Below are 25,692 nucleotides of genomic sequence, written 5' to 3' on the forward strand. Positions count from 1 at the left end.
ACAATAAATCCAGTTCGTATAGGACACAAATGTTAATGCATTATTTAATTAATTATTAAATTATTTAATTTCACTGTCACTTTGAATATTAAAAGTACAGTTTGGGGAGGAACACAATGAGCTGTTGTATTTGTATCCTGCCAGGATGACTAATAAAACAAGGCTGAAAATAACAACAGCGACTCTCATATAATGATGTAAAAGTGTGAATTAGTACAATCATTTTGGAAAAGTGTTTGGATATTCCTCTTAATGATGAACATATGCATACTCTATAACACAGGTTTGCATGCCATTATACACCCAATATAAAAGCACACATATGTTCTCCAGAATTCAAGCACAAGAGTGTTCATAGTTCTATTATTTAGAATAGAGAATAACTGAGATAGCCCAGATGTCCTTCAATAGTAGAATGAGTAACTTGTAATATATTCATGCAATAGTATAACAAAAAGCAACAAAATAAACTATTGATTCATTCAGAAAAATGGATAAATTTTATAAAAGTAATATTAAGAGGAAAAATGCAATGAAATGATACTGTATAATTCTATTTATATAAAATACAACATACAAAATTAATCTATACTGTAAGAAGTCAGGAAAATCACAGTATCTAAGAAAGGGGAAGAGATGGTGAAGGCGCATGAAGAAGGCTGTTATGATGAAGGTAACATTTTAGTTTTTATAAGTGGTAGTTATCTGGGTATATTTAGTCTCTGGTAGTTATTTATCTTCACACTAATTATTTGGGTACTATACCTATGAATGATATTTTTAAATTAATTTTTTCAAAACTTCTTTTTAAAAATCCTGATGTTTGGCCCTGGCCAGTTGGCTCAGCGGTAGAGCGTCGGCCTAGCGTGCGGAGGACCCGGGTTCGATTCCCGGCCAGGGCACACAGGAGAAGCGCCCATTTGCTTCTCCATCCCTCCGCCGCACTTTACTTTCTGTCTCTCTCTTCCCCTCCCGCAGCCGAGGCTCCATTGGAGCAAAAATGGCCCGGGCGCTGGGGATGGCTCTGTGGCCTCTGGCTTAGGCGCTAGAGTGGCTCTGGTCGCAACATGGCGACGCCCAGGATGGGCGGAGCATCGCCCCCTGGTGGGCAGAGCTTCGCCCCTGGTGGGCGTGCCGGATGGATCCCGGTTGGGCGCATGCGGGAGTCTGTCTGACTGTCTCTCCCTGTTTCAGCTTCAGAAAAATGAAAAAAAAAATAAAAAAATAAAAAAATAAAAATCCTGATGTTTCCATTTTAGTCTACGGATGTATTTGTCTTAAAATTTTTTGGAATGTTTTCTGGGCTATAACGCCAGGCAGTAACACTGAGGATTCAAAGGCAAATGGACACGAAGAACTGGGCTCAAGTAGGGTTAACATTCTCCTTGGAGGTGAGACATATAGAAATGAATAAACTAATAATTAAGAAGTATCATTGAAGTGCATGAGAATCTCCATTTTTTATTAGGAAAGAGGCTATTATTAAATAGGATGAAATTAAGCATGAAGGCCAAAAGGTAGGCTTAGGAAAATGAGGGAAGGACAGTTTACACCAAGGAAAAGCAAGTTAGTTCAAATGCCCCAAGGAAGGCGTGACATATTTGAGGAGGAGAAAACATGATAATATAGCTTAGTAGGTATAATTGAGGGTCAGTAAGAGAGGAAAGTTGGGTGACGTCATATAGAATTTTACAAGACATGGAAAGAACTTATTATTTTATTATATGTAAATTTCAGATCACTGAAAGGCTTTGAAAGAGAAGAATGACATAAAATGATTTGTATTCTTAAGAAGTTTCTACTAGCTGGTACATGGTAAATAGTTTGAGGAGGGCATTTGTTTGTATAAACAGATGAAATGAAATTGTTGTAGAAGAGGTGATGGTGATGTGAGCTAGTGAGGTTGCAGCAGAAATAACAGAAGTAGGGATTTTATATATATGTATACATATATATATATATTTTAATATTTCTTAAGTGAGAAGTGGGGAGGCAGAGACAGACTCTCACATGTGCCCTGAGCAGATCCACCCACAAGCCCCCTACGGTGCAATGCTCTGTCCATTTGGGGCCATTGTTCTGTTGCTTGGCCACCAAACTATATTAGTGCCTGAGACAAGACCATGGAAACATCTTCAGTATCTAAAGCCAACTTGCTCCAACGAGTCATGGCTGCAGGAGGGGAAGAGAGACAGAGAGAGAGAAGGGAGAGGGGGAGGGGTGGAGAAGCAGATGGTGATTGTCCTGTGTGCCCTAACTGGGAATCAAAACTGGGATATCCACACACCAGGCCAACACTCTACCACTGAGCCAACCTGCCAGGGCCTTATTATTATTTCTTTTAAGTAAGAGGAGGGGAGATAGTGAGGCAGACTCCTGCATGCACCCGACCAGATCCATGAGGCTACCCCATTTGGGGTGATGCTCGAATCAATTGAGTTATTTTTAACACCTGAGGCTGACATGCTTGAACTAACCAAGTTATCCTCAGCACCCTGGCCAATACTTGAACCAATCGAGCCACTGGCTGTGAGAGGAAAAGAGGGAGAGAAGGGAGATAGGAGAGGAGAGAACTAGATGGTCATTTCTCCCGTGTACCCTGACTGGGGATCAAGCCCAGAATATCCATATGCCAGGTGACGTTCTACCCACTGAGCAAACCAGCCAGGGCCTTAAATATATTTTGGAGGTAGGATATTTAGGATTTGATAGTTACATGAGAAAAAAATAAGAAGGCATAAAGGATATCTCTACTTTTCTGATTTGTGCAAATGGAGTTATCACTTGCTGAGATGACTGAAATATGATAAATATGAGCAGAGTGAATGGGTTGTTGGTATCCTCAGATTGCTTTTGTAAATGGGAGTTATCCAAACACACTTAAGGAATAACCCACTAGGGAAAGATAACTTGATGATGCAGCCAATTAAGGGGAGGGTCTGGAAAGGACTCCCTGAGAATAGTGTGTGGATACCAGAGATCCTCTTTTACTATAATTTGAGCAGAGACAAGGGATGGGAGTAGAGGTAGCATTGCCTGCACAGATTTGGTTGAGGTGACAGGAGAAAGTAACTGTCCTACTGATTTTAGGAATTTTATGGCCTTGGCTGGTCGGCTAAGCAGTAGAGTGTCAGCCCTGCGTGCAGATGTCTCGAGTTCATTCCCAGTCAGGGCACACAGAAGTGCCCATCTGCTTCTCCACCCCTTTCCCTGTTGATTTTCTCTCTCTCTCTCTCTCTTTTCCTCCCCTCTGCAGCCAAGGCTCCATTGAAGCGAGTTGGTCCTGGGCGCTGAGGATGGCTCCATGGCTTCCACCTGAGGTGCTAAAATGGCTCCAGTTGGAATGCAGCAATGCCCCAGATGGGCAGAGCATCGCCCCCTAGAGGGTTTGCCCAGTGGATCCTGGTTGGGGCACATGTGGGAGTCTGTCTCTGCCTCCCCTCCTCTCATTAAATAAAAATTAATTAATTAAAAAAAACTTTTATAACTATAACATGAGGCAGGCTATCAGCTGAGAACAAGGTGTCAAGGGTGACTGGATGCTGGGTGTTTGAGAGGCATGACACACTGCAAAGAGGCAGGGCAAGCTCCATTCTGGTTCAGCTACTAGGAAGTGTGCTCCTCTGAGCAAGTCTACAGACTTCCATGGCTTCAGTTTACTCTTATACAAAACAAAATTATAATACCTCCTGAGGTTCCAGAAAGGATTTCCAGTTAACAAAAGTAACTATGTATATACAATTAAGACACAGATTATACACTATAATTTAAATAAATCAGTAAGTTAATTAAAATATGAATTCAAAGTACACATTTGATAATTTGCCTAAAATTTTTCAGAATATCAAGTTTCTACACTCTATAAAAATTATACTTTAATTCATCTTTTTTTGTCCATTGACATGTTTTTTTCCAAAATCTTCTATTTTTATATTTCATTAATATGATATTTTTATGTAGCATATTTAATGAAATGAAATAAATTGGATAAAATGTACTGTTATTACATGAAAGTTAATACACACAAAAGTAAATTGTGGAGTTCCTCAGAGATATGTATACTTTGATAAACATCTGAAGGGCAGACTTTGAGTTGAACATTTAGATAAAGCAGAAAGATCAATAACAATTTAACACACTCTGATTAGAAGCAATTGTTATTTTAAATATTTTATGTCTCTTAGAAAATCAGATTTTACAAATAATGGTTATTTTTGTTGTTAATAAATTGGAGACATAAACATGTATTAGCTAAGAATAACTATTTTTATAGAGTTTATCGATTAGAACACTCTAGCCTTTCTATTGAGTTAATGTGCTGTTTTTTCATTTTAAATGTTTGGCATTTCCTTTAGTAAAAGAATAAGTATCATTTCCAGGATGCTGACAGAGTGTCCTAGTTTACTTCTTTCTGAAAGCCACAATTTTACACTTGGAAGAGTCAGCACTTCCAGCATGCTAATACTAAATTTGTGTTAAAAATACCTTTTTGCACAGACATGAAATCTTCCTTAGGACCAGACTGGAAGAGAGTGGGATGCTTTATCAGAGAAAGAAGCTCTTACTAACTATTACATATTTCCTGAGTCACACAAGAGCTGCCTTTGAAGTCAGTGCGAGCATATCATCTGAAAGGGTGATTCATACCTTGGCAATTTCAAACCAATGACATTCATATACTACTGATCCTAGTCACTTCATGTTTTTCCTTTTGCTACTCAAGTGAGTGCTCAGTGATTCTAAGTAAAATTTTCTTAGTGAAATTTCCAGACATCCTGTTTAAAAAATTTGAGACAATGATTTTAAATTTTACTTTACATAATACATCCGATAAGCCCAGAAAATAAAAAAAAGACTAGATATCACAGACAACACAAAATATCACAGATTTTGTCCATCTATATCATTGCTGGAAAAAGGGTTGAATATCCAGCACCTTATAGTATAGATTGAGCACAGTAGGCAAGCCGTTTTCATGACCTTTGAACTATCTTGAATAATGACCTAATTAGTTGATGATTGTTACCTGAATCATTACAGGGAAGGAAAATGGAGAACAGATGGCTGTAATATCCAGGCATATTTTTAGGAGTCATAAGGTGATTTTGGAGAAGGAAGTGAATGAGGCCCGAAGGGGACTGAAGGGATTAGAATGCTTAGTGGAATCACAAATGGCAGCAGAAAAAAAAATAGAACTTTTATAAATAATAGTTGTAATAATAATAAGTAAAAATAGAAGGGAAAAAATCTGCTATGAGCTGAATTGTGTTTCTGCTCAAATTCTTATGTTGATTATCTATCCCACAATGTGATAGTATTTGGAGATGGGATTTAGGTAATTTGGTTTAGATGAAGTCCTAATGTTGGGTCCTCATGATGGGATTGGTGTTGCCCATAAAGAAGAGATGCCAGAGAGCTTGTTCTCTACCATGTGAGGAACACAACAAGAAGATGACCATCTGTAAGCCAAGAAGGGAGCCAAATTGGCTGGCATCTTAACCTTGGACTTCTCAAACTCTAGAACTCTGAGAAATAAATTCCTATTGATTTAGCCACCCAGTAAATAGTACTTTTTATGGCTGCCTGAGCTAATACAGGAACACATACAAATTAGGAGAATTAAGATTGAAGAGTGACAAAGAGATGCAGTGTGATAGGACATGAAGACAGAAACAAGGCTGAAAACAGGATAAGGAAAGAAACACTAAAGACAAAAAAGAATCACTGTGATAGATTCATTTGTAGAGATTTTTATGACCTAATTTATTTAAAAATGTGTTGTAGAGTACTATAAATAAAATAACGCATTTACCATAAAAAGCTGAAAAAGTCTATGTGAATATATAATATTTCTATCTATATATGTAGATAGACATATATGTGTTTACATAGGTGTAGAGAGAAAGGTATAGTTAGATAAAAAATTATAATTTTTTGAAGATATCAGCTGAGTAGGGATTGAAGAAAGGAAATGGAGGTCATTATTCTTTCTCATCATTTGTTTTTTCAAACTGCACACTATCTCTTAACAAATTAATAGAATGAATACAATAAATCACTAAAGCCAAACACTTAAGAGGAAAATAAAATAGTACTTGATTGTGTATCAGGGAAGGACATGTTACTCATAGTCAGTCTCCCTCTGGTTGCCCAGTAAGGGCCTTTGGAAGCAGATAATGACAGTCATCAAGAACAGGAAGCTCAGATGAAGAATTTGTTCCAGTGCCTCTAACATCACCAGCCTGCCTGAGTAGGGAAGGATGATCTGCATTACTCATTTGGGTTCTCCCTTCTGTCCTAGATTGGCTTTCGTGCAGGTGGGCAGGTCATCTGCCAATTGTACGAGCACATGTTAAATAGGGTTTTGTAACCAGGTGTGAGCAAACAATATCCATGGGGCATTTTAAAGATTGAATTAAAATTGTAATTAGCTAACATCATTAGATAATTTTCCTCACTCCATTGTTTTATTTTTTATACACCTGAATTGTGTTCAACATTTTTCTGTAAACATTCTCATAAATGTTATGCTTTAAACATGAGGGAAAAAAAGCCATTCAAGGTAGGAGGATAAATAGCTTACATTCTCTTTTAGAAAACATCCTTCAGATTTGATATAGTATCTTTTTTATCATTTTAATAACGAATAATATAACAGTCTCATTTTAATGGTATAATTGTTACATCTTTATTCTCATAACAGTCACATGATGTGTTGTTTATTAAAAAAAGCAGAGCTTAATATACCTCCTTATGCTAGTTATATTAGTTTCCTATTGCTACTATAACAAAGTACCTCAAATTTAGTGGCTTCCAACATTATAAAGTTATTATCTTACCATTCCTGAGGTCAGAAGTCTGATAGGGGTCAGGTTAGAAGTCTGAAATGAGTCACAACAGATCTAAAATCATATTGGCAGCATGGCTGCATTTCTCTCTAGAGACTTTAAGGGAGAATGCATTTCCATGTCTTTCCTAGTTTTTAGATGCTCCTCAAGGCACTTGGTGCTTAGCACTCTTGATTCATATTCCAATCCAGCAAAGACAGATGGAGTCCTTATCACAAGTTATCACAATGTCCTCTTGTCTGCTTCTATCTTCCATCTACCTATGTTAGCTCAGTTGATTAGCAACCTTAATTCTTTCTGCATTCTTAATCTTCCTTTGCCACACAATATTTCATATTCACAGGTTATAGAAATTAGAATTTGGGTATCTTTGAGAATCACTATTTTGGCTACCACATTAACTATTTTTATTTATTTATTCATTTTAGAAAGGAGAGAGAGAGACGGCGAAAGAGAGAGAGGAGAGAGACAGAGAGAGAAGGGGAGGAGGAACAGGAAGCATCAACTCCCATATGTGCCTTGACCAGGCAAGCCCAGGTTTTCGAACCGGCGACCTCAGCATTTCCAGGTCGATGCTTTATCCACTGCGCCACCACAGGTCAGGCTTTTTTTTTTTAATTTTATTTATCACATTAACTTTTAATGAAGTCACATATAGCTCTTACACATTATTTAAACTGTACAAATTGTGACTCCTTTCATAAAACTGAGGTTCAGAAGCAATATCACTCAATTTCTATGAAAATATGTATATTTTTAACTGAAGCTCAATTTATAAGGCACTACTTAATCAAGCTGATTATTCTGTTTAGATTAAGAGAATGTGATTATCAAGTCATAAGATTTTGTGTGTGTGTGTGTGTGTGTGTGTGTGTGTGAATAGTTGCATCAAAACAACACTTTAATTGATGGGAGAATAATTGAAATAATCTACAGTATAGCAGCCTTGCATATTTGCTTACAGATCAGTTTCACAACTTTATAGTCACCTCATAACTGCAGCTGAAACTGTAGATTTATACCTCAATTTTTTATGTATTTCCCCTACACTTCAAAGGCTGGACATAAATTACTTGCAGAATGGTGGAATAAAAACATACAGCCCCTCCATTGGACTATCTACTCTTATTTTAATAGAATTATTTGTAGCATAATTTTGGATTGAGAAGAAGCACCATTTTCAGAGTTATGAATAAATGAAATATATTTTATGTTGCTAACTTTTCATATGTGAAAAGCAATAATTGTAACATCAAACTTTATATAAAGTTGATGAAACGTTAGAGGACAAGAACTATATTAATGAATAAATTTCATAGATAATTATACCAATAATTTTGTGTCCATTTTTCCTTTTACAGTAGCCAGAAACTTTCCAGTTGCTTCTAATGTCAGGCTCATGTTGACTTGAAAATGATTACTATAAACAGAGAGATGTCTTTAAAAAGTAAGCAGCTGTAATAAATAAGACCCTTCAAAGATGAACTTTAAAAAAAACAACCATTAAAAAAACTGAATTTTTTATACATAAAATGAGAATGTCCAGAATGTGTATGTTGAATAGGTGTTTGTTTATATGTGCTTGGCCGTTTCCATTTCAATAATTTAAAATGTTTTTTTAATACATCTTCCCTTGACTTTCAAGACACTTCATTTGTACGGTTTCCTCCATCGTCTCCAGCTACTGTGTTTTAACTGCTTGTGCTAGTTTTCCTTCATTCTCCAAGTGATAGATAGGTGTTGGTGGCTGCAGGCCCTTGTGTTTTCCATTTTTTCATTCCTATTCAGTCTCTTCATTTTAATACTGCCTATGTGTGATGACTTGATTTCTACTGGATAGTTCTCCTCTGAACTCCACACTTAACAGTCAACTGATTCTCTTCCATCCCCACTTGGACATCTGTATCTAAAATTGCACCAAACTGATATTTTCCTATCTATTGCCTGCCCTCTGTCCCCAGCCAAACTTTCTTCTCCCCAACCCTTTCCCTTTGTAAGATCTAGCCACTCCATCCTACAGCAAAAAAAATGTATTCTCTACACTCACTTTCTTCCACCATCTCTATGTCCTTTGCAAAATTAAGTTCTATCAACATTATTTTCAGGCTAAATATATCATCCAACATCTTCTTGTATTTCTAATGCTTTCACTCTGGTACAAGTCAATATCACTTCTTCCCAACTCCCGAAGTGCTGAGGGACAACTTTATCACAAGAGTTATAAAACTCAGAATCTTAAAAATCCTATATAAATAAACCTTGTAATGTCTTTACTAATTTACTACCCAAGCCCAATCCTTGTTTAGATTCCTTCGTCCTGCCAATTTCTTACAAATTTATTGTTTCTGTATCTAAACAGTATAAAAAGGTGCCTAGTTTGATCATTATCTGAGCCTCATTTTGTAATGAGCATCATATTGTTTCTACCATGCAAACGCATTAAAATTTCCCCCTCCATTAATCTAGTCAGTGCCAATTTTATAGCTCCAGATATAAGAACTAAAGAAAGGTAAAACGTGGTAATGCTCACCCTTCCCAACAATAAAATTTAAATCACAAGAATTGAAAATTTTACAGAATAGTCTTCTGGAGGTGGTTTACTTTCCAATCCATAACACAAGGCTTTCTCATCTAATGTTAAGTTAAATTGAAACGATTAGCCAACAAGCAGTTTCTCCATAGAAGCGTCAAAATTGCATACTTCCAAAATAATTTTCATTGTTGATTTAAATTATATAATTGCACTTGTTTTAAAACATAGATAACGCATACAAGCACTACAGAGATATTGTAGGGTAAACATGCTGAGCTCAATATATTACACAATTAAATGGGAGTGTTTTGAAATCACAGTACATACAAATTTTGTATCAAGTTTAATATATAACACTCAATTTCCATAAATTCATCATTACTTATATTGATTTATATTCTTAATTATTAGCTTTTTGAGAGATTGCTTCATCTTTGGTACTTATTTCCTAGTGATTTATTCCCAGAAGATTTATATAAGTGAATTTGTCTTTTCCTGTCTCTGGCAATAAATGGCAAAATTGTTTTTAAAACCTGGTATACTAGGCCCTGGCCGGTTGGCTCAGCGGTAGAGCGTCGGCCTGGCGTGCAGGACACCCGGGTTCGATTCCCGGCCAGGGCACATAGGAGAAGCGCCCATTTGCTTCTCCATCCCCCCCCTCCTTTCTCTCTGTCTCTCTCTTCCCCTCCCGCAGCCAAGCAAGCTGGGGATGGCTCCTTGGCCTCTGCCCCAGGCGCTAGAGTGGCTCTGGTCCGGCAGAGCGACGCCACGGAGGGGCAGAGCATCGCCCCCTGGTGGGCAGAGCGTCGCCCCTGGTGGGCGCGCCGGGTGGATCCCGGTCGGGCGCATGCGGGAGTCTGTCTGTCTCTCCCAGTTTCCAGCTTCAGAAAAATACAAAAAAACAAACAAAACCTGGTATACTAATTTTAACTTCCACTTGGAATAACAATACCTAAGAGTTTATCACACTTTTGACGATATCAATATGGGTTCAAAAATTCTTTGAAATATGCTGACTCAATAGATTATCTATTGAATAGATTAATGGCATTCTATCTTTATTTAAATCCCATTAATAACTGTGAGTTAAACACAAAGATATATTTTATTTTAAAGACCTTTGTTATCAGTTAGTCTGACTAAAAATGAGATTAAGTTAAATTGCCAGTCACATCGGAATGAGCATAGTTATACATAAGTCATATATGTTGACCCTAAAGGCCTAAATATAATGACAATATCTATTTTATGATATTTAGGGTCACCAAAAGACAAAATGACATGGAAATAATAGTTCAATTTCTCTTTTCAGTATAGGCATCTGAAATACCCAAATTTATTTTAGTGGTAATTTAGCTATCATATCTCATATAGTGCCAGTAAAATACTGCATAAGACACAGACTTTCAGAGCTCAGATAAGGGAAATATTTGCTTTACCCATACATTTTACTCAAATATTTTTTGGAATTGTATTTTGTTCACTTTATCTTAGTTTACCAAGAAGTTGCCTAAATTGATGTAGCTCGGCAATGTCAAAGTTTCCATATCAGAATTTCTGGTATCTACAGAAGCAACATTCAGTCATATCAGAGCACTCTAGAGCAAATGTTCCCCTTATCTGCTCCGACAGTTCACCACTCTCCATTTATTTTCCTGGAACTCATACCACACTTAAAAGTCAAAACGGTATCAGCAATAATAGATTCTAAATTATTTAATTTGTGTTGGCCTTCCCTTACTCTTCATTTAATAAAATATATAGGGGATTACATAAATTAATGATAGGATAGATACACAATCGTATGCAAGGAAGGGGCATCGAGCAATCTGAAATTACCCTGACCTGATGAGAAAAAAGAAGTAAACAAATGTGTGTCCCTAACATCGAACCGGAGTTAAATATCAATTCTGTGCATAATGGCATACTGGATTCTTGTAAAATATTCATGAATTCTCAATATAATCATATGGAAGAGTGAACATGCTATAAAATTAGTTGAGTATCATATCAAATTGTGTTTATTTTATCTAAATATATGATTTTATACATATTCTATTAGAGTGGTATATAACTTTTATTTTAAATCTATATTCATTTTATAATTATATGTAGCTATCCATATAAACCTATTTATGTTTTTAAAAATTTATTTAAAAATATATACCAAATTGGTAACAGTGGTTACTGATGAAGAATACAGTTCAAGGTACATTCTATGTTTTATATTTCTGTATTTTTAACCAATTATAAATGTAGACATGGTGGGAAAGGACAGAAATATGTGAGGAAATTGAGGTTTATCCATAATTTATATCACATATTTCAATATTAAGATGTATTACTTCATCAATGAAAAAAATATTTAAGAGTTAATACTGCCATTTCTTGTAGATAATTTTTAGCCATCCTAGAATAGCTGGAAGATTTACCATGTTGAATCAATTCTCATTAAATAAATTGCCAAAGGCACTGAATCTGTGATAATTTACCAACATTGGTGTAGATCTTTATAAATAACAATCCATTTTAACACCTTGTGTTATTTGGTTCTCATGTCAACCCTTTGGTTATAGGGTTCTTATCTCCTTTTTCAGATGAGGAAAATGGACTATATACACAAGTGACATGCGATACAAATAACCATGGCACTATAAGTTCTGCCATGTTTTGAAATAATAGAATTTGGTATTTATTTTTTTCCACTATGCTCTACATCATCACCACTTATGAATATGCTTTTAAACCAAAATGTTTACTTTTACTTCTGAAGTTTTTGAACATCATAAACTACTCCAAGCATATGGGATTACTAGAATGAACATTTCTTCCGAGGACCCAAACATATACCAACTCAAAAAAAATAAAATAAAGAAATCATAGAAACCAATCAGTATTTTTCATTTATTATTTATAATAAAGCCTCATCTGAAATAAAAAACAGAAGTGAAATTTGTCTCTAGACTCTACATCTACATTTTCCTTTTCCCAGTTATTTTCTGTTGTTCCCACAAAAAGTTAGTATAGGATAATAAACAGACAAGTCTCTCAGTTTATAGACAAAGAGAATTATACACTAAGCTCTTTCATGGTTTTTTTATTAGGGACCTAATGAACTGCCTACACGTTAAAATTCTTTCAAAGAAGGAGAAGGGGTACTGTTATAGACATCCAAATGGAAATGCATAGGCAGTTGCCTACTCAGTGTGTTGCATGACCCCTTTCTTACACATCTTTGTTTTCTTCATACTGCAGTAATTTTTAGTAGAAAAGGGGCATAATTTAGCCTTCCTCTAGGGGGAACCAGTAACAATGTCTTCAAATATTTTGGTTGTCACAATTTGGGGGTGTTTCTACCATCATCTAGTAGGTAGGAAACAGATGCTGGTAGGCATCCTACAAAGCCCAGGACAGTCCCTCTAGAATGAGAATTATACAACCCAACCATCAATGGCACCAAAGAAGCTCTAACCTAGAATATAGTTCTATGACATGTCTAATGCAATTACAAGGGAGGTATATAATTAAGCATATTAAAGATATTAAAGTCCTCATTAAGAAAAGCAAAGAACAACTTATACCCTCGCTGGCTTTAATCTCTCAATCTCCTTCTCTTACTTCTCACTGAACTCCATTGCAATTGATATATTCATTTAACGTAAGTAAATTTTTCCAGGTCAACATCAATATGTTCAATATGTTTTATCCTTGATCTGTTGAAAAGCAAATGCATATTTAGATTCCAAAAGACTGTATAAGGTTGCAAATATGTAAGGTATACTGCATTCTTTTAATTATCAATAAGCCAAAGATTTATCCCACAGACTTTTAAACATGTGGTCTGTTATCCACACAGACCACAACAATCTTCAAAAAGTATAAGGATGATATCTATATGAGCCAAATGAAAAAGGAACTTGATGTTTATATTGCACCCCTCACATAAAAAATTTATAAAGTTGGATTAAGTGACTCATTCAGTCTCATGATTCCACTATATCCATCTGAAAAAGATCATCAGGAAGAATAATAATTTCCAATTTGCTCAACGTGTTGACTTTACTCAGGCACTGTTGCTATTGACCATGCTTGTTACTACTATAACTAATTATAATCAACATTTACTGGATCATTACAACTAGAATTTCCTGCTATTTATCTTTATTCTATTATTATTTTCTCTTTTGCTATTGGGTTCTCTTCATTTGGGCATTTTTGTTGCAACAACAATAAGAAACCTTCATTTTTTAACTACCACTGTTGTCAGGATAAAAGATCAAACTTGACCATTAATATAAATTTGTTTCTACCTCCCTTTAAGTTGGCTGCCTCTGTGAAAAAGCATGAGCAGTATCTTTTATAAAATACTTATCACCAAGGCCCATTGAATGAATGCCCTTTTAAGTAGTGAATGACTTTACCTACACTTGGTTAATTAATTATCAGGAAACCCAAAATTGCATACATAACAAGAGGCTTGAAAATACAGAAATGACGGTCGGTGCTGGGACCAGAGTGCTAAGACCACAGAACCAATTCCTATTAGTATCAAATCCTTTCTCCTTCCTCCCACAGCCAGCAAAGCTCATGTGAGATCTAGTCTGGACCTCAAATTCTTGATTTAGATTTAAATATTTTCTCTGATAACAGAAGTTCACTAAAACAGAAAACAATTACTGCAGAAGGAAAGCCCCCTGCCTTGAAAAATCTGTGGGTGATCCTAGAGGGGAAAATAAAGGTTCCAAAACACAGTCAGAGCCTGTAGGGCTTTTTTTTTTTTTTTTTTTTTTTTTTTTTAGCTGCATAATAAAATCTTTCTCTGATCTGTCTCTCTCGGCTCAAAAAGCAGTGATGCCATCACCTGAGCAAACGAAAGACTATAATAATTTTACCTAAGACTTTAATTTTAGTATTTTTTGATTTCCAGCAAGGAAGTAGCAAGAAACATTTACTATTGATTAATCTAAAAGTTTTTATTAATACATCAGGCATTAATATAAGGAAATACTTTAATAAGTAGCTAATAAAATTATATTTTTCACCTGTTACATATGATAGGTTTTCGTAGTTCTACATCTGTACACAAAACACACACACACACACCCACTCAGAGGCATATAAACATGCATAATGAATAATTTTACCTTGTTTGTAAGACATAAAGATGAAGACAAAATAGTTGTTATTTCCAGAGCCAAACAAATCAGGTTCCGGAAGTTAAGGAACAGGAATGAATCAGAGTTAACAAACATAAGTGCATATACTAAATAAAGTATGTTCCAGATCGCAGGAGCCCACCTAATTCCTTTTCATGCATCATTTATAGTGCCCTTTAAAAGAAGTAAAAGTTTCATCTTAATAGGCATTTATGGAAGTGATTCATGCAAAAAAAAAAAGAAAATGAAAGAAGAAAAGAGAAAATGAGCCTAGCTTTGCTGCAGCTTTGGTGCTCAGATAGCATGTAATTTTAGAGGATACTAGAAAGGCAATAATTAAAAAGCAGTATCAAAATTTCAATTTCAGTATCTCTCTTTCTATTCTGACAATGCTTTCCCTCACTTTTACAGACAGACAGACATGACAGCTGATTTTGATGCCATCACTATTCAATTGTGCCTTGCGGAGTATCCTTCCAACTTCAGGGGCAGGGCACATTCCACAGATAAACATAAACAGAGACCAGCTGGATTATTAACCTCACATTCCATAGGCTATATGGCAACATTCCTGGATAAGAAAATAATAATAAATGTTTTAAAAATCTATGCTGGCGATAAGGCTTACGAAGCATTAGCTACAACTTTCCCATTTGGCACCAGATCTCATGAAACCAATCCTAGAGGATTTCACCAAATATTTTTGACTCAAAACTAGAGAAGCAGCCCCGTGGTACAAAAAACATTAATGTCACTACATAGTAAAGTGTCATTTATTGAAGCCTTACCTTGGCTGACTTGCCCTAACTGGTGGAAAGGAACTTAATGTGTGAGAAGCAAAGAGGGGACTTGCCCAGTGCTCAAGGCGCGGCAGCACGGCAGCGCCCGTCCTCGGAGAGCCCCGGACTGGGCTCCGCGCTCCTCCGAGCCCCGGGCTCCGCGGCTCCGGCTGCGGCAGCTCCGGAGCGCGCCTCTGATTGGCTGGCACAGCCTGTCCGCCTGATCCTCTCCTCTCCCTGTCTCTCCTCCTTCTCTCCTCCCTGGCTCTCCTGTCCGCTGCCTTACCCACTGCCTCCTCCTCCTCCGCCTTCGTTTTTTCCCCCATCGTACAGACTTTGGGGGCCGCACAGATTCTGTATAGTACGCAGAACGGACCCCCTTTAGCGGCTCCTCCGAGCAAGGTCATGGGGAAAGAAATGCCATCAATAATAATAATTGCAAAAAATAAAAACCCTGGACCCACGGCATCATCTTTAGTAGCCAGGCTCTTGAAAGATGACGGCCAGGACTCCGTGACAGCTAAGACCGTCAGTTTTCGGCGGGGGAGGGTAATCCGGGGAGCCAGAGGGTTTGACTGTCAGATGGAGTGGGAGTAGATATCAGGAGGGAAGCGGAGAGAAGGCAGGCAGGGCAGGCATCGATGTGGAAGGCTGGGGATACATTTTCCTATTTCCATGTGAAGTCGTCACAGCCTGCTAAACATTTAACTGCTGGCTCATCCGTCAGTTATCCACAGTCTGGTGGAAGCCGTGAGATACAGCTTGAGAGATGCCCTTTAATGCCCCCCTCCAAAGTACTCGTGACATGGAGGGTTTCTATGAGATAGAGCTTTCCCTTCGAGGTCAGCATTGTATTTGTGAAGACGAATAGGAACTGCAATGCCTTTGCTCACCCTTTTCGCTTGTGCCAGGAAACTCTAGCGCTCTCTCTCTCTCTCTCTCTCTCTCTCTCATTACTCCACAATAAATTACAATTTATTATGTACATAGCGTTTGATAACAGGGATTCCAGGACTGATTGGCTGTATTCAAAATTGATGTGAACAGCTGAAATAACTTCAGCCCTTTCTCCCAAAACAAAGTCACCCTACACTCACTCATTAACAACATTGTGCATCCCCATTTAAAGTAGTGTAGTAAACACGCGTAGGAGTTAATCTAATTGAATGGCTATTCCAAGGCTCACTGGGCAGATATAGTCAGAATTATATAAGACCCTTAGTCACTGCAACCACTAAGAGAGCAGTATTATTGCTTTGGTTGCTTTGGTGAGTTGATACTATTAAATGCTTACATCCAGAGGTTCAAAGAAACAAAGACACCTGAGCTTAAGAGGTAAGGTAGTGTGATAGAGGAGACAGGTGCTTTTAAGCCAGAAGACAAGGACTCAAATCCTGGCTCGAATGTCCCTCTATACCCGAACCTGTGTAAGTTGTTTCACTTCTCTGAGCCTCCAGAGGCTTCTCTTTAAAATCCAGTAGGTCTCTGTGAAGAATAATAAAACTCTGTCCAACTGTAATAAACTTTAATGAAGGCTAGTTTATTTCTAACCATCCCTCTCTTTTTTCCTGCCTGGAGAAAGGTCAAAGAGATTGAGATCAGGTAAGTGCTATTTCTAAGAAATTTAAAGGGTCTAGGAGGGAAAGTCTTAAATATAATAAAGTTATATTTGACTACCTTTATTTTTTAGCTTGAGTGATATAAAATGTGGAGGGATTTAATTTGGCTTGAGGTCTGATATGATTAAACAAACCAAAGAAACCAACAGAAACAATGAAAGAAGCACTTGATTGGATTGTTTCTAATTGGGAAGTAATTGTTCAGTTAAATGCATAGTTACTCTGAAAGGAGGTGTTAGAAGTCAATTAGAATTTGGAAGTCTCCAAAATGTAAACTCTTAGGGAAAAGTGGAGCAAAAACAATAGATTCAGAACAATGAGCCCATGTTGTATTATGTTTTGTACATCCTCTCTCATGCAGCTTCTGATTTATTTAATTTTTTTTTTTACAGGGACAGAGAGAGTCAGATAGAGGGATAGATATGGACAGACAGACAGGAACGAAGAAAGATGAGAAGCATCAATCATCAATTTTTCGTTGTGACACCTTAGTTGTTCATTGATTGCTTTCTCATATGTGCCTTGACCGCAGGCCTTCATCAGACTGAGTAAACCCCCGCTCGAGTCAGTGACCTTGGGTTCAAGCTGGTGAGCTTTTTGCTCAAGCTGGCACCCCGGGGTCTCGAACCTGGGTCCTTCTGCATCCCAGTCCGAATCCACTGCGCCACCGCCTGGTCGGGCAGCTTCTGATTTAAATGAGATTTTCCTTGCATAGTATCCAGACATAAGTTCTTATTTATGTTTGGTAATTGAAAACATTGATTTTGAATCTTTCTGTGTTGATGAAACTCTCGGAATATAAGAGAAGGAATTATTGCAAAAAATAAAAGGAATATAAAGAAAAACTTTTGGTCTGTGAGAGGTCATGCAGTTTAATTTTCAAACTTCACATTATGGCATTTTCTAGAGAAGACTGTTTTCTTGGTTTCCTCTACTTGAATGAAATAAAATGTTTGCCAGCTTGCTCCAGACACCAGTAATGAACATCCTAGGGACATACTGGAAAATAAAATGTGTTTCTGCTAGCCTTCTTTGGTGGTTTTCCCAGGATAAGACCGTAATAAGCGCAGCTAGTGGTCAGTCATAATCGAAGTCAACAGGCACTTGCTCCTGAGTGGGAGGACATGCAGAGAGATTTGTCAGCATCACCAAGCAATATAATCTATTTCTAGGAAAAGAACCCATTTGACCAAGGGGGATGTGTGTCTATGACACTGCATTCAGATTAAGGGCTCTAGACTCTCCACAAAACCAGTGATGCAATATACACTGAATTTAATGGCTTCTGAAATTTGCAATTTTGAAACTGTTCCAAATTTCCCTAGCTATGAAGAGGTGAAGCTGTTATCCACTTAGTGTTTCTTTTGTATTTCCAGGTTCAAAAGAAGAAAGTGAACCAATGTGGAACATACTTTTTGGGGAAAACCAGGTGGTGGGCAGGTGTTCCTTATTTTTTGTTTTGTTTTGTTTTAATCTTGATGTCAAAAAATACTTCAGAAAACTGGACCATGTTTCAGTCAGGAGAATTTATTACAGAGCTGATCTCTAAAACTGAAAGCATGGACACTTGTGATCCTTAGTCCCCTCCTCTGTTACCTTGGAAGAGTTATAAGAGTCATTTTCACTGGTGACAAAGAAGTATCCAGCATACGATTGATGCTGGCCAGACTATAGAGACTAGAAAGAGAAAATTGTAATGCTAAACTGTGATCGTTCCCTGAGAGACAGGCTCGGCAAATTCTCTCTTTAGAAGATTACATCTCACGCTGAATTTTATTCTAGAAATTCAGGAGCCTATGCAATGTTTTCAAATATAAATAAAGAAAGAATATTAAGAAAGTGTAGGGATAGCCCTTGTTATAATTTGGCGTTTAGAATAGTCAAGTATACAAACATGGTACTATGGTTCAAGTTATAATAATAACATTAAAAATGATCAAATTTTTAAATAAAGAGATACAGCTATTGAAAACGTGGAGGAATGCACAATATTCTTTGTAGCTATTCATTTTATGTACTTGGATAATAAGTACTACAGATTTCATGTATATATGTGTATATATGTGTGTGTGTATATATATGCATGTATTTAACAGAAGAGAATAAATTGATATTGATATGACCTCTAATTTTATAATTAAATATGACTTACTAAAGAGCACTTTTACTTTTTCTATTATCACACTTCATATTAAGAAATATAGATTACTAGAAAACATTAATGCTGGATAATAAAAAAGAGATCTATCAAAAACATTTCAAAGTTAACTATATGTATAACTAATTTTAAAAAGTTGTGACAGCCTTATTTATAATAAATTAGATTAATGAACACACTCTCACTTTTTTAAAAGGTTTTTTTCACTGCATGTAAAATATCAAAGAACCAATGAGCTTGTTTGTATCTAATAGGACAGCACTGATAATTGGCAAAGGAAAAATAGGAATCCCTCAATTTGTATTGTAAGTACATTTTATTTCTGTAAATAGATCATTGTTGCACTGTAAATGATAGAATAAGGACCCTGGGTTTCTGAGATATGAGAAAATTTACTAATAGATGAACCTTAGTTTTAAGTAATTAATTTATGGGCAAATATCACACAAAGTGCATGCCAGATTTTTTTTTAAGAAATCTGAAATCCTGTCAGTAAACTTTGAAGGCTTTCTGAGACTTTTCTCTAGTGCAGAAAGACTAGCGAAAAGAAAATATTTTTACACCTTTCAAACTTGATGGAATGTGGAATTAAAAATAACAGAATTAAATGTGAAACCTAGAAAAGTTATAAGGCGATTTGTTAAATAGATAAGCAGTTCAGTAGGAGAAGAAAATGGACTCACCTGAGTTTGTATCACATTCACATAAAAGTCATTTAGAATAACTCCATTGCTTTCTATGACAGACAATACTAGACAGGAAGTAAAGGAAAGGCATATCACATGATCTTTCTATATACCATTATATCTTTCATGATTTCCTTACAGCCCACATGGAGAAGTTTTAATAAAATTATTTGGTATAGCAACTGCTAAAGGCATCATACACGTGTTTAGAAATGTAGAGGCACTTACTTGGAGGAAGGTTTATATTAGTAAGCTTCAGAGCTAAGACCTCAAATCACCTCTGACTATTGCTTTGATCATTACTATGAACTCTAAAACCATCTATAGGAATTTCATACATTACAAGAAGGCAGTATATTTAGATGAAGAAGTGAATCTATTTTTTGGGGGGCAGGGTCTTGAAAAACTTGAATGTTAGATGTAACAAACAAACAAATGAAAATACTACAATTAAGTCCAAAAGTAGGAGTATATTAAATATATGGTAATGTAGACAAGGAGTAGAATCAAAACTTGTGAATAAGACTTAGAGATTAGTACTGACAATAATTTCGGTATAAATCAATTATGTGATACAGTTATCAAAAATGTACATGTAAACAGGTATTCCTAATACAAGCAAAGCATTCAAATGCAGGTGGCAATGATCTTAACTCTAAAATATTAGGAATTTACCTAAAATATTGCTTTTTATCTTTTTAAAGTAATCTACATTTTTATTAGCCAGATCATGATACATTTATCCAGTCGACATAGTTAATATCATGTCCAACTTCTCTCTTTCTTTCAGGTGTGAGATGAATACCTATCCCTTATTTCCCCAGCCCCTCTGTCTTATCCATCTTTCAAAGGTCAGAACAAAGGTTATCTCTTCTAAAAAAGCACCTTGCTTTATTAGGTTCGACTACACCGCACATTTTTTTGAGGCCATAAAATACTTTAAAAGTCTGTTGATATCTCACTTTAACAACAGTTAGAGGCAATATGGCTTAGGACTTAGAATACAGAAGGCAGAACCAAACAAACTTTGGAAGATACAATTATATATGCTTAGATTTTGCTTCAATAAAATGTCCATAAAAAACATTACCTATCTCTTAACCTTCCTAGGAGGATTCTTTCATATATATAAAATATATAACATGTGTAAAAAATATGTTAAAATATATAATGTGCGTAGAAAATTACTAGAGATATAGTAACTTGTATATAAACTTACTGTTTTATCATTATATATGTTTGCATATTATATGTTTTCATGTCTGCTGATTAATGCAAGCTACTAATAAGTACCTGGTTCTGAGTTTGCCTAAATAAAGCTTGGTGTAGTATAGATAACTATACTTTGGCTTTGGGATATCTAGAGTCAAGTACTTTGCCTTCCACTCAAATTAAATACTGAGTGGCCTAACCAGGTGTTTTACTCTGCAAACATTCTAGCTGACTTATAACTCTACACTTGTATTGTTATTGTCAATGCTTTCCTTAAAAAAGTTTATGATGAACACTAAAACCTGATGCATATATCTTGTCTTTTAAATTTGCAATTAAAAATGTTTCTTGGCCTTGGCTGGTTGGCTCAGTGGTAGATCATCGGCCTGGTATGCAGGAGTCCCGGGTTCGATTCCCGGCCAGGGCACATAGGAGAAGCGCTAATCTGCTTCTCCACCCCTCCCCCTCTCCTTCTTTTCTGTCTCTCTCTTCCCCTCCAGCAACCAAGGCTCCATTGGAGCAAAGTTGGCCTGGGCACTGAGGATGGCTCTATGGCTTCTGCCTCAGGTGCTAGAATGGCTCTGGTTGCAACAGAGCAACACCCCAGATGGGCAGAGCATCACCCCCCAGTGGGCATGCCGGGTGGATCCCGGTCAGGCACATGCGGGAGTCTGTCTGACTGCCACCCCATTTCCAACTTCAGAAAAATACAAAAAAATAAAATGTTTCTCCAAAATTCCCCCCAAAATACCAGAATTATATTGCACAACATATATCAATATACTTTACTTAATCTTTCTACTGTCACTAAACATTAAAGATTTTTCTAAGATTTTGATATAGATAACGCTCCTATGAACATCTCTGTTTATAAATCTTTTCCTGGATCATTGACTACTTACTGCATTTGGACAGACAGCTGGTAGCAGAACGACTAGGCAAAGTACATGAACATTTTTTCAAAATGTATGAAAACCCTCCTCCTCAACACCATTAGAAAAAAACATTAGATGGTTCTTTACTATTCTTGAGCAAGAATTTATTTTTTTCAATTTGCTTATTCAGTAGCTGAAAATTATCTCATTGTTTTACTCTCTATTCTTATATTTAGTAAAATATTTATTGACTGTATCTTTGTTTTTCTCTTATAATTCTGTCTATATTCATTACTTTAGCATGTTATTGTTAATTCAGAAATATAATGGATAAATTGTTTTAACGCTCAATCGGAAGACATTTTGAAAATTGAGTTCAACTAAAGTTGCTACACATTTTTGCATATTTAGTAAAAAATGTTGTGTGTATATATGTATTTTAACTTTATATGTTTATAACTTTGTATATGTTTATATATAAACATAATATATTATACATGTGTATATAAATAGATGCAATCATAAAATAAAGAGCACCATATAGAGAGTACTGGTATAGGTTCCATCAAGGGATTAAAAGGAAAGTAAAACAGATTCTCTAATTTTAAGCTAAAAAAATAAATAGAAAAAATATTAAAATGTAATGCAACACCATAAATTCTATAGCTATATGTGGACAATGTTTTTCATATATTAAAAAGTTACTTTTCACAACACTCTTTTCAGATGAGGTGGGAGAATGAAGTTGATAAAGTATGTAGATGTTTATGCACATATACATAAATGTCTAGACAAAATTCTAGTATTAGCCTTGATAGTTTTTTTGCATTGATACCAGGACCAGTTGAACAATTGAATAAAAAAAATAAGGTAGACAACTTTCATTAATGTTAAGATGGTCAGAACAAACATTAAACAAATCATGGGTCCTTTATGAATGTGGGACCCAGTGAGACTACACAGGTTGCATAATCATGAACGAGCTCTACTCCACAACCATCAGTCCAATAAATTGGATTCAACACATCTTTCTTTATTAATATTCCCAAATAATCTATTGAGATATATTTCAAAACCTACCATCTTCATACATTCTCACTCTATCCTATTCCAACATTATTATTTGGTTGACTTTTTTCTAATTAGACAGGTAGGATGTCTTTCAATTAACATGAATGCTTAACTTTTATGCCATGTAATGCTACCAAACTACAGAGTGAGAGGCTAAGAAGTACAAGAAAAAAATTTAGTATTTTTTATTTTAATTTTTTTTTTTTACTTTAGGTATTGGAATGGAAAAATCAGAATAGGAGCCCAGTATAAGACAGGAGTAGGTCTTGTGGGTCCACTGTCCACACTTTCTGTGACTTAATAGATAACAAAACTATATTGAATGAATACATGGTAGTTGATTTTCACTCTGCATGCTGAAATGCAAGATAAAAATGCTGTGGCAAATTTATAATTAATCCAGAAAGATCTAATGAATGCCTTTTAACTTGGCACAAAAATAGAAATAAATAATAAAGAAAAGTTACATTTATTGTAGCCATTTAAAGAAATAATTAACCATAACATAATGGAGCTAAGAATAAATCAGAATTTTCAAGTGTGGCTTAGGAAAATAAATGACACTGTCATTAATAGGAAGAGTGAAAAAAATAGTATCTGACTAAGAAATATAATAGACTCAGATTTGAATATTTTGATGTTGGGGTTTTAGTGAGACATTACAAGGTATTATTACACAAGTATCAACTGACAATATGAGACTGCAATTTGGGAAATAGTTTTGAGTGACAGACATAATTTTATGAGTCATATACTGACAATAATGCTAATGATAAGCTGTTATAGCCCCTAACGGACAAGATAAAATTTTCTATAGGATGAATGAAAAAGGCATACTGGATAACAAAAGAGACAGAAAGAAGAACAGATAGGAGATGAGAGGAGAGAGATGGTAAATAAAAGAAGTCAGAAGTGATGAACAGAAAACCCTAGAAAATCTTAAACTGGTAAGATTTAAAAAGGTTATTTTAGTAAGCTGAACTTGATATAACTGATTAGTAAACAGAACTTTTCTCATATTTGCAAAAGCTGAGAACGTAAAAATATGGCAACTCAATGATAAGTTTTATCACCACAGATAATAATGTCTAACTAAAAGTGAATCAAATTAAATTTACTATAGTAGAGATTTATATAATCTATAGCATGTAAAACTGATAAATGAAATTTATATTTCTTTCTATTTTAATGCATGAGAAGCTTTTTCTTTAAAAAGGTGTGATTAGCTGTACTTGACTATTCCCTGGCTTATTCAGAGTTGCTTTATAAAATGATTTCCCAGTTACAAGGATATATTCATAAACAAAATTAAAGAGTATATTGAAGGCAAGAAATTGAAATGTGAATACTTTCTTTTCCTTTTACCCGAATAATATATATGTTTGAATATGCAAGAGTAAGGATGGCTTTCATATATTGTTGATTATTTATATTGATACATTTAAACACAATTTGAATTTGCACATATATCCTGACATATTTAACACAGAGAAAAATATATATAGGGGCCATAATCCCCAAAAAGAACACAACAAACTAAAATGAAAATAGTATCTCTGAAGTATTGTCTAGAAAGTGTATTCAAAATAAATTTCATATTGCCAGGGTTAATTTGGGGCTCTAGACAGTTAGATCAAAAGGGAGTTAATTTACCTATATTTCAGGATGCTGTATGTTATTATTATTTTCCTTTTTTTTTTTTTTTTTTTTTTTTTTGGTATTTTTCTGAAGCTGGAAACGGGGAGAGACAGACAGACTCCCGCATTCGCCCGACCGGGATCCACCCAGCACGCCCACCAGGGGGCGACGCTCTACCCACCAGGGGGCGATGCTCTGCCCCTCCGGGGGTCGCTCTGTTGTGACCAGAGCTACTCTAGCACCTGGGGCAGAGGCCAAGGAGCCATCCCCAGCGCCCGGGCCATCTTTGCTCCAATGGAGCCTCAGCTGTGGGAGGGGAAGAGAAAGACAGAGAGGAAGGAGAGGGGGAGGGGTGGAGAAAAGCAGATGGGCGCTTCTGTGTGCCCTGGCCGGAAATCGAACCCAGGACTTCTGTAGGCCAGGCCGACATTCTACCACTGAGCCAACCAGCCAGGGCCTATTCTTTTCCTTTTTTAATGTAAGTCAATTGTGTGTGGTGTGCTAAAATAATTTTTCTGTCAGGCTATAACATTGTGTAAGCCCAGCTCTTTTGGTCAATGGCTGGGTGAATGTCACAAAGGTCTCAGGAGATCAGTGAAACTTCAGACTTTTAATTCATTGCCCTGCTCAATATTTGGTGCTGGGAGTGGCAACACAAACTGTAGGTAGGGTTAGGTCATTCACAGAGTATGGCAATCCTACTGATACATATATGTACTACTCAAGTCATTCCAAGAAAATAACTGGCATTGCCGTTTAATGCTTATTTAAAGATTCCTCAAAGCTTCCGATATTCATGTGTAATTGTTTTACACATATTGTCAGTAACTGTATGTTTTGCCCATCATTATTAACTACTCATCACTGGCATTGATGATTTTATCATTACATTCTTTAAGCCAGAATTTTTTTTTTCCTTTTAAAGTTTATAAATCTTTCTAGTACATTTCTACTGTGTTTTGAATTTTACTCCTCACATAACGGGAATCCAACAATATTAACTTTTCATTAAAACAGTGTTGATCCCGTATAGTTAGTGATTTCTGAATTTTCCTCAGTAGTTTACTGAATATTTTGCATAATGAAGAGACTTACTGTAAAATCTTTGTCATTTTTT

At 35.9% G+C, this 25,692-nt stretch overlaps 1 protein-coding gene across 3 annotated transcripts in view; it reads right to left on the reverse strand.

Annotated features, from left to right (window-relative positions):
• The window catches only part of CDH18 (cadherin 18), a 713,946-nt gene that overhangs the window by 443,668 nt on the left and 244,586 nt on the right, over positions 1-25,692 (reverse strand). For 2 of the 3 annotated variants that reach the window (XM_066244046.1, XM_066244062.1), the window contains exon 1: positions 15,326-15,457. The exons of the other annotated variant lie outside the window; for it this stretch is intronic. The gene's annotated coding sequence lies outside the window, so the exon portion shown is untranslated. Of the gene's footprint in view, positions 1-15,325; positions 15,458-25,692 lie in introns of those variants that run through there. 3 annotated transcript variants of the gene reach the window in all.

The sequence above is a fragment of the Saccopteryx bilineata genome, chromosome 1 (genome assembly GCF_036850765.1).
Source record: "Saccopteryx bilineata isolate mSacBil1 chromosome 1, mSacBil1_pri_phased_curated, whole genome shotgun sequence".
Taxonomy (NCBI): domain Eukaryota; kingdom Metazoa; phylum Chordata; class Mammalia; order Chiroptera; family Emballonuridae; genus Saccopteryx; species Saccopteryx bilineata.